The 12463-nt window shown below is 41.3% G+C and overlaps 1 non-coding gene across 1 annotated transcript; it reads right to left on the bottom strand.

Annotated features, from left to right (window-relative positions):
* Nucleotides 1–4545: 4545 nt before the first annotated feature.
* On the bottom strand, nt 4546–4616 carry TRNAG-CCC (transfer RNA glycine (anticodon CCC)). The gene has a single exon. It is a non-coding gene; the product is annotated as a tRNA-Gly (tRNA).
* Nucleotides 4617–12463: the final 7847 nt, after the last annotated feature.

The raw sequence follows: 12463 nt of genomic DNA, 5'->3' as shown, positions 1-12463 counted from the left end.
CAAGACACTACTGCAAGAAACCAAAAGAGACCTGCATAAGTGGAAAAACATACCTTGCTCATGGATAGGTAGACTCAACATTGTGAATATGTCAATACTACCTACAAATACAATGCAATCCTGATCCAAATTCCAATCCAGATCCAAAATTCATTTTTTAATGAGACGGAGAAACAAGTCACTAACTTCATATGGAAACGGTAGAGGCCCCAAATAAGTAAAGCATTACTCAAGAAGAAGAACAAAGTTGAAGGCCTCACACTACCTGATTTTAGAACCTATTATACCGCCACGGTAGTCAAAACAGCCTGGTACTGGTACAACAATAGATACATAGACCAATGGAATAGAAGTGAGAATCCAGACATAAATTCATCCACCTATGAGCAGTTGATGTTTGACGAAGGCCCAAAGTTAACTGGGGAAAAGACAGTCTCTTTAACAAATGGGGCTGGCATAACTGGATATCCATCTGTAAAAAACTGAAACAAGACCCATACCTCACACCATGCACAAAACTAACTCAAAATGGATAAAGACTTAAATATAAAATTGAAAATGATAAAGATCATGGAAGAAAAAATAGGGACAACGCTAGGAGCCCTAATACATGGCATAAACACAATACAAACCATAAGTAACAATGCACAAGCACCAGAAGAGAGACCAGATAACTCGGAGCTCCTAAAAATCAAACACTTATGCTCATCAAAAGATTTCACTAAAACAGTAAAAAGACAACCTACAGACTGGGAAAAAAATTTTGACCACGACAAATCAGATAAGCATCTAATCTCTAAAATCTACAAGATACTGCAAAACCTCAATAACAAAAAGACAAATAACCCAATTAAAAAATGGGCAAAGGATGTGAACAGGCACTTCGCCAAAGAAGATATTCAAGCGGCTAACAGACACATGTAGAAATGCTCACAATCATTTGACATTAGAGAAATGCAGATCAAAACTACAATGAGATATCATCTCACCCTAACAAGGCTAGCATTGTCCAAAAAACACAAAACAATAAATGCTGGAGAGGTTATGGAGAGACTGGAACACTTATACACTGTTGGTGGGAATGTAAAATGGTAGAACCACTTTGGAAATTGATTTGGCACTTCCTTAAAAAGCTAGAAATAGAAATACCATATGATTCAGCTATCCTGCTTCTTGGAATATATCCTAGAGAAATAACAGCCATCACATGAATAGATATATGCATACCCATGTTTATGGCAGCACTGTTCACAATAGCAAAAAGATGGAAACAACCTATATGCCTATCAACGGACGAATGGATAAACAAATTATGGTATATCCACACAATGGAGTACTAGGCAATGATAAAGAAAAACAATGAAGCCGTGAAACATGTTATAACATGGAGGAAGCTGGAGGTCATTATGCTGAGTGAATTTAGTCAGTCACAGAAGGACAAATATTGTATAAGACCACTATTATAAGAACTCAAGAAAAGATTTAAACACAGAAGAAAACATTCTTTGATGGTTACGAGGTGGGGAGGGAGGGGAAGGTTATTTACTAACTAGATAGTAGATAAGAATTATCTTAGGTGAAGGGAAGGACAGCACTCACTACAGGGAAAGTCAGCACAACTGGACTAAACCAAAGCTAAGAATTTTCCTGAATACAATCAAACACTTTGAGGGACAGAGTAGCAGGGGTAGGGGGTCTGGGGACCATGCTTTCAGGGGACATCTAGGTCAATTGGCATAACACATTTTATTAAGAAAATGTTCTGCATTCTACTTTGGTTAGTGGAGGCTGGGGTCTTAAAAGCTTGCAAGCAACCATCTAAGATGCATCAATTGGTCCCAACCACCTAGAATAAAGGGGAATGAAGAACACCAAAGTCACAAGGAAAGTATTAGCCCAAGAGACAGAAAGGGCCACATAAACCAGAGACTTCATCAGCCTGAGACCAGAAGAACTAGATGGTGCCCAGCTACCACCAATGACTGCCCTGAGAGGGAACACAACAGAGAGTCCCTGATGGAGCAGGAGAAAAGCAGGGTGCAGAACTCAAATTCTAGTAAGAAGACCAAACTTAATGGTCTGACTGAGACTGGAGGTACCCCGGAAAGCATGGCCCCTGGATTCTCTATCAGCCCAGAATTAATACAATTTGAGGCCAACTCTTCAGACAGGGATTGGACTAGACTGTGGGACATAAAGTGATACTCGTGAGGAGTGTGCTTCTTAGTTCAAGCAGATACAAGAGACTAAACAGGCAGCTTCTGTCTGGAGATGAGATGGGAAGGCAGAGAGGGTTAGGAGCTGGTTGAATGGACATGGGGAATCAGGGGTGGAAAGGAGGAGTGTGCTGTCACAGTATGGGGAGAGCAATTAGAGTCATATTATAATGTATGTATAAATTTTTGTATGGGAAAAAAGGAAAAAAAATTCTAGAAGTAAAAAAGGATGGAGCTAGTACTCCAGGTAGAGTTTGTCTGATTCTGGATATTGTGCCCTTAATCATTGCCCAGACTCATTCACCAGACTGTACTATAGTGTACAAAATGTCCTAAAAGAGAAGAGAGATTAACCTGAGTTCTAGCACATCTAAAGCAAGTTAAGAGTTAGAGACCCATCCTTGAGACTGATTCTTTCCTTTGTTCTCCCCTTGATTTTTCTCACAATTCTTTGTTATGCTATTCCAGGAACAATGATAGACCTTTGAGAAGGGTGGGGGAGATCAATAAGAAAGACCTTGCCCATTTTTATACTCTTCCTTCTTGCAGTTGTCCTTCCACAGGGCTGATGGGCTGAACAATCTTAAAACTCAGCTGTGGTCTTCCTTTCAGAGGACCCCAGCCAACCCACATATCCTGCAGTTCAAATTTTCAAACCTACATTGTTTGTAATTCCTAGCGAGGACTCTCAGCTTTGTTGTCATATTGTAGTTTTATGGTTAATAAAACATATCTTGATCGAAATATGTCTTTAGTGCCATGCTTTACTCATGTGACATGACACATATTAATGAGTACCTGCGTTGGAGCCATATGTCCCACAGAAAAGATTAGGTTTCTTTATTTATCCTTAGTTTGAAAAGAAAAATTCCATATGCTCTGACCTTATGACACCTAAACCTTGTCCATACAGTTAAAATAGGGAAACTAGCTATTGGATACCATGAAGATAAGACAGCTGATAGATACACTCAAATGTTTCTGTTTGCACTAGTGAGGCCTTGTGGGGAGCCATAGCTTACTAATCAGGAATGCACAGGAGAGCTTTTTTTTTTTTTAATGCTTGTTAAATTTCCAAAATAAACCCAATAAGAAGAAGATGCAGCTACAGTACATTTATTTTTCATGGTGAGCACATATCATTATGCCATCATGTAAAAAATTGCACAAAGAAATTAAGAAAAAAAATTACCACATGGATTGCTTAATGGCCCTCTTCCTGCCTACCCATGGAGTTGTCTGAGAAAGGAGAAAACATGAACATTGGTCAGGCCCTTGGGGTGAGGAGGCTTCTCACCACGTGAGAGTGCCAGGTTGACCTGGGTTTCTGTGGAGCAGGCTTTGGCAGGACACCAGAGAGAGGGCATTTCATAATCAAGGACTTACACCAGAGGATACTGAGCTGACAAGTCACTAATGGGAATCAGAGACGAGAGTAAAGTAAGGGAATTTATTCCACAGACCAAGACTTCTGAGAAGAAAGTAACTTCACTTCAAGATGTTTCCTTCTTATTTTTGCTTTCTTTTTATTTTACCTGAGGCATGTTTATTTTCACTAGATTTCACAATCTATCATATTGTCTGTCTTGGGTGCTCCTGAATACACAGAAACAGAAATTCCTCACTAAGAATATACAAGTTATTTGGGGTGGGGAGGGATCCCAGTTTATGTAATAAAGACATAAAAACAAAAATATCTAACATTTACTGAGCACTTCTTGTGCCAAATGTCATGCTAAGAGCTATACATGAAATATATAATTCTCAAAACCTAGTATCTGGGTACAATTACCAAGTTCAATTTCAGTTGAGGAGATTGAAGCTAGAAAGGTAAATAACTTGTCTAAGGTCACAGAGCAAGTAAGTAGCAAATCCAAGAAGCAAACTCCTGTAGTCCACCCTCTTAACACTGACACTAGTTTCTCCAAATGGCAGCAGCTCTGGCCTTGGTGTCCACCAGGAGCTATTGGTAGGGCCTGGGCCTCCATCTTAGCTACCATCAAAATGGCTTTGGTGAGTCTGGGTGGGAGTGGCTGGGAGAAAGAGTTTTCACCCTTTGCATGTTTATCGTTGTTGTTATCTGCCATCCAGTCTCCTCCACTCATGATGACTCCATGCAAAAATGAATGAAACACTGTCTACTCCTGCACCAACCCCATGACTGGGGACTGGACCTTTGTGATGCATAGGGTTTTCATTGGATAACTTTTGGAAGTAGATGGCCAGGCGTTTGCCCCTAGTCAGTTTTAGGAGACTTTGCTGAAACCTGTTCAGCATCATAGCAACAAGCAAGCCTCTAGTGACAGAGGACTGGTGGCTTCACTTGAGGTGCATTGGCCAGGAATAGAACCTGGGTCTCCTGCATGGGAGGCAAGAATTCTACCACTGAACCACCAATGTACCCACTGCCCTTTGCACTTAGAACTATGTAAATGTATCTATTTCATATTAAAAGCAAATTAAAATCCATTTTAAAAAGCCACTCAAGGAAAGAATTCTCAACTTTGGATATGATCCTGAGGTAATGGCTTCACTATAAACTGTGTTTGACCCTATGTTAAGAGGTGAAATCATGATCGCCTATGTTCTTGATGCATCAGAAGCAGCCATGTTCAGGACTGACCCACCTAGTTTGAAAGTGGTGGGAACATTACTTAAAGATTGCTAGGTTCGTGGGTTGCTCAAGCCTTCATGCTGGCTGCTCCAAGCCTTCCCAGCTTCATACATTTGCTATCCTGTTCCTCAGAGGCTCAGCAGAGACCCCACACTGGTGGTCCATTTTGCTCTCTGAGTTCACCGTGGTGAGATAGTGCTTGGGAGTTAAGGGGAGAAAAAGAAAGGGGATAAAAGAACAAAGAATGATTATGAGGAAGGAACAAAAGATGAAGGAAAGGGAAGGAGGGAGGGAGGAAGAAAATAGCTTGATGGGGCAAATCAGGAAGTTTATGTCTTCCCATTAAAGGCCTGGTCTTGGCAAGTGATTCCCAAGAAAGAAAGAAAGACACCTTCAGATTTTCCAATAAAGATTGGGGTGGAATTTTTCCTTATCCCTCTTCACGTCAAACCTTGGAAGGTACACTAAACCAAAAAGGGGAATAGTTTGTGTCTGCTGCCATTTCCTGCACCCTTGCCACCAGGCCTGGTAGATACCATCAATCATAGAACATATCCATCTGTGTGCCTGTCACTTGAGCTGTTCCCTGTGGCCAGGAAAGCAGACAACAGGCAAATGCCAAACATTTGACTGTGTGTGTCTTCAGTGGTGGCTGGGTAGAGAAGTTACTTGTCTTTGCCTACATGTTAATTTTTAATTTTCACCAAATCTAATTTACTCTTACAGGATGAAGCAGCTATGTTTACAGAGAATGGAGAAAACAAATGCAATTCCATGTGGCCTTCTTGCTGAACTGAAGACATTAGAGGTTTTAATATCTTTGAGCAGTGTTGATATAGCAGAAACACACACATACATACACCCTGCATCTGACACAGTGAATGGAGAATTGGGGGCTATCTGAATAACCTGTGTTTCTGTCTAATCAGTTGAGGAATGATTGGTTGTAAATATACAATCAGCCAGTACTAGCATCTTATTTTGTTGTGTTATACAGAAATGGCTTAACACTAGAAATTTCTAATTTTTTTTTTCCTGAGGATATTGTACTGATGAACTCTGATATGCAGAGCAATTTCCTATGTTATGAAATATTATTTTTAACATGAAATTTTGTTCTGGATATATGGACACCTCAAGAACCCCAATGATTTAATTACTGGCTTCATGTAAATTCCCAAAGAACCAGGACTGATGTCTCCTTCCAAGGCTGACTAAGCTTTCAGAGACGTGCCTGACTCCGCTCTGAAGAGTCAGAAGGCTGGTGGCTGCCTTCTTCAGGGTTCCTTTGAGGTTTTCCAGGTTGAATCTTTAACCTGAAGGGGGTCATACCAAAAACCAATCCCTTTACCGTTGAGTTGATTTGGACTTATAGTAGCCTTATAGGACTGAGTAGAACTGTCCCATAGGGTTTCCAAGGCTGTAGTCTTTTACAAAAGCAGACTGCCACATCTTTCTCCCATGAAGCAGTGCTGCTGGGTTGAAACTGCTGACCTTTCGACCTTGCTGGCCAGTAGGTTTGAATCACCTACCCTTTGGTTAGCAGTTGAGCACTTAACGACTTTGCCACCAGGGCTCTTTTATCCTTAAATGCAAACTCCAGAAGGTTTGATCCTATTTCTAGGAAGTGAATTAACAATACTTTAAAGGTCTCCAAATATCAGGAAGTAAACAATATGCTCCAACTCTACCTTCTCCTTCTGATTCCAAGACACATGTTAGGATCAGAGAACACAAATCTAGAGTTTGGTTTTACTTGTTTTTTTTCAGTAATAGAGGTGAACTTGGGCTGTCTACCCCACCCACTCTTGTTGGAGTTTCTTGCCCCTATCCAGTGCTATGAATTCATGAAAGGGCAGGGCATGAGTTATGATCACAGGACAAAGTAAAGCTGACTGGGTGACAGCCTTAACTTTGGCTTCATTCAAGCCATCTTCAACCAACCTTTGGATCCAGACATGAAGAGCTACCAAATGGAACTCCATCACGAAGGATGAATTTCCTTCCCAGGTGAATATTGCACTAATTTCCACTGGCTTCCTGAATAAAGCAACAAAACCACCTCCTGTTTCCCAAAGGCCTTCTCTGGTTGAGCACCATGCCAACAGCTTCACATGCTTTGTGTAATTTCAACCCTTCTCACAATCCTAGAAATATTGTTATCCTGTTCACCGATGAAGATCCTGAGACTTAGAGAGGTTAGGCAATAACACCATAAACAACAATAATGGTGCTTTATATTGATTAAGAACTTATTTTGTTCTGGGAACAACAAAAACACTTTACATATATTATTTCATGAATCTTCAAGCAAGTTTGTAACGTAAGGACTATTAATATATTCATTTTACAGGTGAATAAATTGAGGTCCAGAGAGTTAAATGACGTGTCCAAAGTCAACAAATGCATTACATAAGAGTGTAGGAGTCCACCTCACTCCGTAGTCTTTGATCTTCATTGCTACTATTTCCCGCGGTGTAGTGGAATAAAGATGAACTAAAAATTAATCTGTCAAGTTTTTGCAGTTTATTTCATTAAGAAGAGGAGGGAAGACATAAGACAAAGGAGGAGGACAATAAATTTTCTTATGTGTGGAAGTTGAAAGATTTGAAAATTCGAAAAACAAAATATTATTAATAATCACATCCCAAAAAACAGTTAAGGGAAAATCCCTTTGGTGTTAACAAAAATTGACTGCTTTGGTTTCATAGTCAGGGTTTTGTTTTTGTTTGTCTTTGTTTTTTAAAAAAATTTGAAAACTTACTTAAAACAACTTTAATAGTTGTGTAAGTAAAGAGTTAAACAATAAGAGGGTGTCAGATCCTGGGCTATTACAAAGATGGTTTTCTTCTTAAGCTTATGTTTCTATACATTGTTTTCTAAGAACACCCAGGAAGTGAGAATCATCAGGGTGAATAGTAACGTGGGACTGTAAGGATTATGCATAAAGGTGAAAGAAGAGACAAGTACATTTATTTATCTGATAGTCACTACTTAGTTATAATGTGATAAAATGTGACATTCTCTACTGAGGACAAGAGGGTCACTTCTGACTTTGAACCAGGTATTCTCAGGTTTGATTCTTACAATTATTACTTCCTCATATTCAGTATTTAAACACATTCAGCTCACTCTGTCGATGGGGGAGGAGGGATGAAAATAAGGACATTTCCTTTGAGAAAGGAAAGATATACGGAAATACAAGAAGCTGGACTATATGAAGAAAAAGGTAGCATCAGAATTGGAGGAAGACTCATCAACAACCTGCAATATGCAAGCGAAACAACCTTGCTTACTGAGAGTGAACAGAACTTGAAGCACTTGCTGTAGAAGATCAAAGACTACAGCTTTCAGTAGGGATTATATCTCAACATAAACAAAACGAAAATCCTCACAACTGGACCAATAAGCAACATCATGATAATTGAAGAAAATATTGAAGTTGTCAAGGATCCTATTTTACTTGGTTCCACCATTACCCATGGAAACAGTAGTCAAGAAATCAAATGACGGATTACATTGGTAAATATGCTGCAAAAGACCTCTTCAAAGCATTGAAAAGCAAAGGTGTCGCCTTGAGGACTAACGTGCACCTGACCCAAGTCATGATATTTTCAATTGCCCCATATGCATGAGAAACCTGGACAATGAATAAGGAAGACCGAAGAAGAACTGATGCACTTGAATTATGGAGTTGGCGAAGAATATTGAATATACTGTGGACTGCCAGAAGAACAAATAAGTCTGTCTTGGAAGAAATACAACCAGAATGCTCCTTAGGAGCAAGGATGGTGAGACTATATCTCACATATTTTGGACATGTTATCAGGAGAAGGACATCATGCTTGGTAAAGTGGAGGGTCGGTGAAAAAGACGAAGACCCTCAATGAGATGGATTGACACAGTGGTTGCAACAATGGGCTCAAACATAGTAATGATTGTGAGGATGGCACAGGACAGGGCAGTGTTTTGCTTTGTTGTACATAGGGTTGCTGCAAGTCGGAACCAACTCAATAGCACCTAACAATAACAACAATAAAAACCTTTTGGCTTATTTTATAAAAACCTTTTGGCTTATTTTATTTGTTGAGATTAACATGACCATCCTATGGAAGTCTAAGTATCTTCCATGGACTTTTATTCTTATACTTAGAGTACAGCCTGATAAAGCCCAAGATGAGCTCCAGGAGAGGTGCGGTTACATATGGTACCGCTCGGAACCAAAGGATGGCAGCCTACTTCCAAGCTGTGGACCTGTATCAATCTTCCCTCCTCCAGCATCTCCATTTCTGCCCTCTTTCCCTGCCAGCACTCACACATGTGCACAGTCATCACAGGAGGGAGGGAAGTTTATTCTCCATAAACAATTCTCTCTTTGGCCACTCATTGAGCCTGCCAACCAGGTTGCCAATTCTGATGTAGACACCTGTCCATTTGGAACGGGAATGAAAACAGCCATTCATTTCCTAGAAACCATCAAACACCCTGTCAGGGAACAACAGCTCTCTGTTAACTGCAATCTGGACCAGACATGAACTGGTCACATCAATAGCCAATTACCAATCTCCCAAGTCATTCCACTGCCTTAAAGTTGATGAAAGTTTCAGATCACGTTGCTAAAATGTAGGATGAGGAGGGTTAGCTTTTAATGATGGTGATAATAAGCTGCTAAAACTTTAATTTTTGTTAAGCTACTGGGTTTTTCAACACAATACTCTCAAGAACTTGCAAGTAAGAGAGCAAAATCTATCCATATTTGAAGGTGGGTTCCTGGTTGACATAGTCATTATTTTGACAACAACAACAAAATGATTTCCAACCACATCACTATTGGATTCTGGGAAACAGGCATAATTTCAAACAAGAAAATATATTTTATTCTCTCTCTCTGTGTTGGGGAGCTCTTTAGCTTGTCACCTTGTTCTTTGTTCTTTGTCTTATAAGACACTGCCCTGCTCTTTCTAAGTATGACACCTCACTGAATTTTGGGGGAAAAATATTTTAGGTCAGTACTGCCTGCTGCTTTCAGATGAAGCTCTACCCTCCAAGTAAACTTTTTGAGAAGCCTGAGCATCCCGTTTAGGAGTTCCTGCCTGGAGAAGACTGGAGACTAATGTGGGTTTAATGTTGTTATGAGCCAGGCAGCTGAGTGGGGTAACAATACGAGTCTGTTAGACATGTCTTCTGGGTTGTCACGTTCAATTTGCGCATGACCTCCTGGCCAAAAAATGGGAAAGAAGTGGTAGAATGTGGGACTGAAAGCTCATATTATTGCTTTGACAGCTTCACTCATCTAGAAGTAATGCAAAATGCAATTTATATTTATACACTTTGACCTCCTGCGCAGAGAGGGAAAGTATCTAATGATGGGCCGAGGTAGTGGAGGAAGAAACAGATCTAATACAGCTGGAATTTGTCTACATTTTTGCTTTTCAACCATTCAATTACAGTCAAAAGATAAACGAAACCCGAAGAGCACACCGGTGAGGTAGTGACAAGATTATTTTATAGAGGCTGAGTTCTGGCTTTGAGTCTTGGCAAAGGTGGCTGCAACACGCCTTATTTCACTGGAGACAGATAATCTGCCTGCTCCCAGCGGACAAAGGCCCTCTGCTTGTAGGTGCATCATTATGCCCATCAAAGAGAAAAAAAGACACCAGCGAGTCAGTGACACTCTGGATCTGCATTTGGAAATTCTTGAGAGAGGCTGACACATTAATCCCATTAACCAAGATAAATCAAGTCAGGCCTGGTGGTAACTGGGGCATTATTCACTTTGGAGTGGAAATAGGCAGTGGACAGAAAGCGCCAGTTTTCCTTTGTGCATCAGAAAATTTACTGGCTTTTCCATGTTCTGAAATAGCTTCATTTTGAATAAAACCTATGAGCCAACTGGGGAGAATGGGATTATAATTGTCAGGATCCTCAAATACGCCCTGCGTATTTGTTTTAAATGAATGCTGTTTCCAGTAACTACAGCCTCATGGTTTCTACAAAAAAAAAAAAAAAAAAAAAGTAGGACACATTGGGAAAAAGGATTCTAGTTCTTTCCAGAGATTAAAAAGGACAATGATAATCATCTTCATAAAAGCAGCGGCACCTTTGGAACTAATGGCAAACTACCACTTTAAGATGTCCACATGGAGAGCCTTGTTGGAGACCCACAGATCAACTTTGAGAAATAAAACAAAAAGAAAAATGGGGTAACAGGGGAGTTGCAATAAACAAGGCGGGAGAGTATTCCCGAAGCCATTGCTCAAGTGTATTTGTCTATATTCTTTCTATTTTTTTCCCTTTCTTTGGGGGATAAAAAGCATCAGCCCCTCATGTTTTCCCAGCTGTTAAACTTCTCCCCACTGTCTCATCAGTGCCTTCTGATGCAGAAGACAGAAATGCCTCTCTTCCTTAAAGGGACACAATGGACTTCTACAAGGAGGAATTATCAAATAACCCTTACTCTCAAATTGAATCTTTCCACTTTTCCTCTCAGCACCGTTTATGACAGAAACTTTTTTTTCCCCCAAAAGGAAAGTGTTGACAGAGTTCAGCTGGCCAATTTCTGCAGATTTCCTTTAGGGAATAGAAGGTAGTTTGAATTTTGAAGGTATTGTTTTTAACGTTTTTCTAGCTTACGGCACAAAAAGAATTAAGCAGAGAGGTGGGATCCGGAAGACAGGCATGGGTTCAGGAGGTGGGAGGGTGCAGCACTTGTGCAATCTCAACACCTTCTCCCTCTAGTCAATGCATCTCTCTTGTGGTGGCCCCTGAGAGGGGAGGGTGGCAGGCCTAGGGGCAAGGCAAGGGTAGGCTGTTTCCTCTTCAACAGCTGGATGAGAGGAACACTCTAGCCCTTCTCTGCCCCCGTTTTGGGCTCTCAGACAGGAGTTGGGGGATCGGATTTGAGGCCCTAGGGGTCAGGCAGGAAACTTCTGGGACACGGTCTCCACGAAGGACCGAGGACCGCCCCACTCCCTTCTTTAAAGAGACCAAAGACAAAATAAGGCGCCAGGAAGGCAGCTGCAGGGGCTGTGGTTTGAGTCTACCCTTCCAGTCACCCACCCCCTTACCTGGCCCCTACTGCCTTCTTGTCCCCTCCCCATCGATGACTTCACTGCCATCGCTCCCAGCCCCTTCCCCGCTGTCACAAACTGTTAAAGGCAGACAAAAAATGCCTGGGAGACTCGCTGGCTCCCATCCGGGACCTTAGGGGATTCCTAAGGTGACCTCTCTGGGAGACGGTGAGGTAAGAAGAATGTAGGGGTGTGGGTCTTTCTAAACACATCCTGGCGGTAGCAAAGGGCTGCCCTAGGGAACTGGGAACGCAGGAACGCTTCGGCCAAGAGGATAAAAAGCCAGAGGTCGCGATCAGGGGCGCTTCAACCTTGGGACTAGGACCGCCCCCCTCGGCCAGGCGCGGGACACCTCAAACTCCCCCCACCCCACACTCCAGGGATGCTGAACCTCCTCCCCTGCGCGCTCGCCCAAGCCTCAAGAAACTAAATCGCCGTCCAGGTTAACCCTTAACGTTCACAAGTCAGACCAAAAATCTCGAACCAATCTTCACGTTTGATTCCAGGCTTCTAAAGATAATTATAGGATGGGTTTGACTAATGAAGGAAATGGTTGGAACCAG

This window comes from Trichechus manatus, unplaced genomic scaffold (assembly GCF_000243295.1).
Source record: "Trichechus manatus latirostris isolate Lorelei unplaced genomic scaffold, TriManLat1.0 scaffold00019, whole genome shotgun sequence".
Lineage (NCBI taxonomy): Eukaryota > Metazoa > Chordata > Mammalia > Sirenia > Trichechidae > Trichechus > Trichechus manatus.
This window is presented reverse-complemented; position numbering and strand designations above follow the sequence as displayed.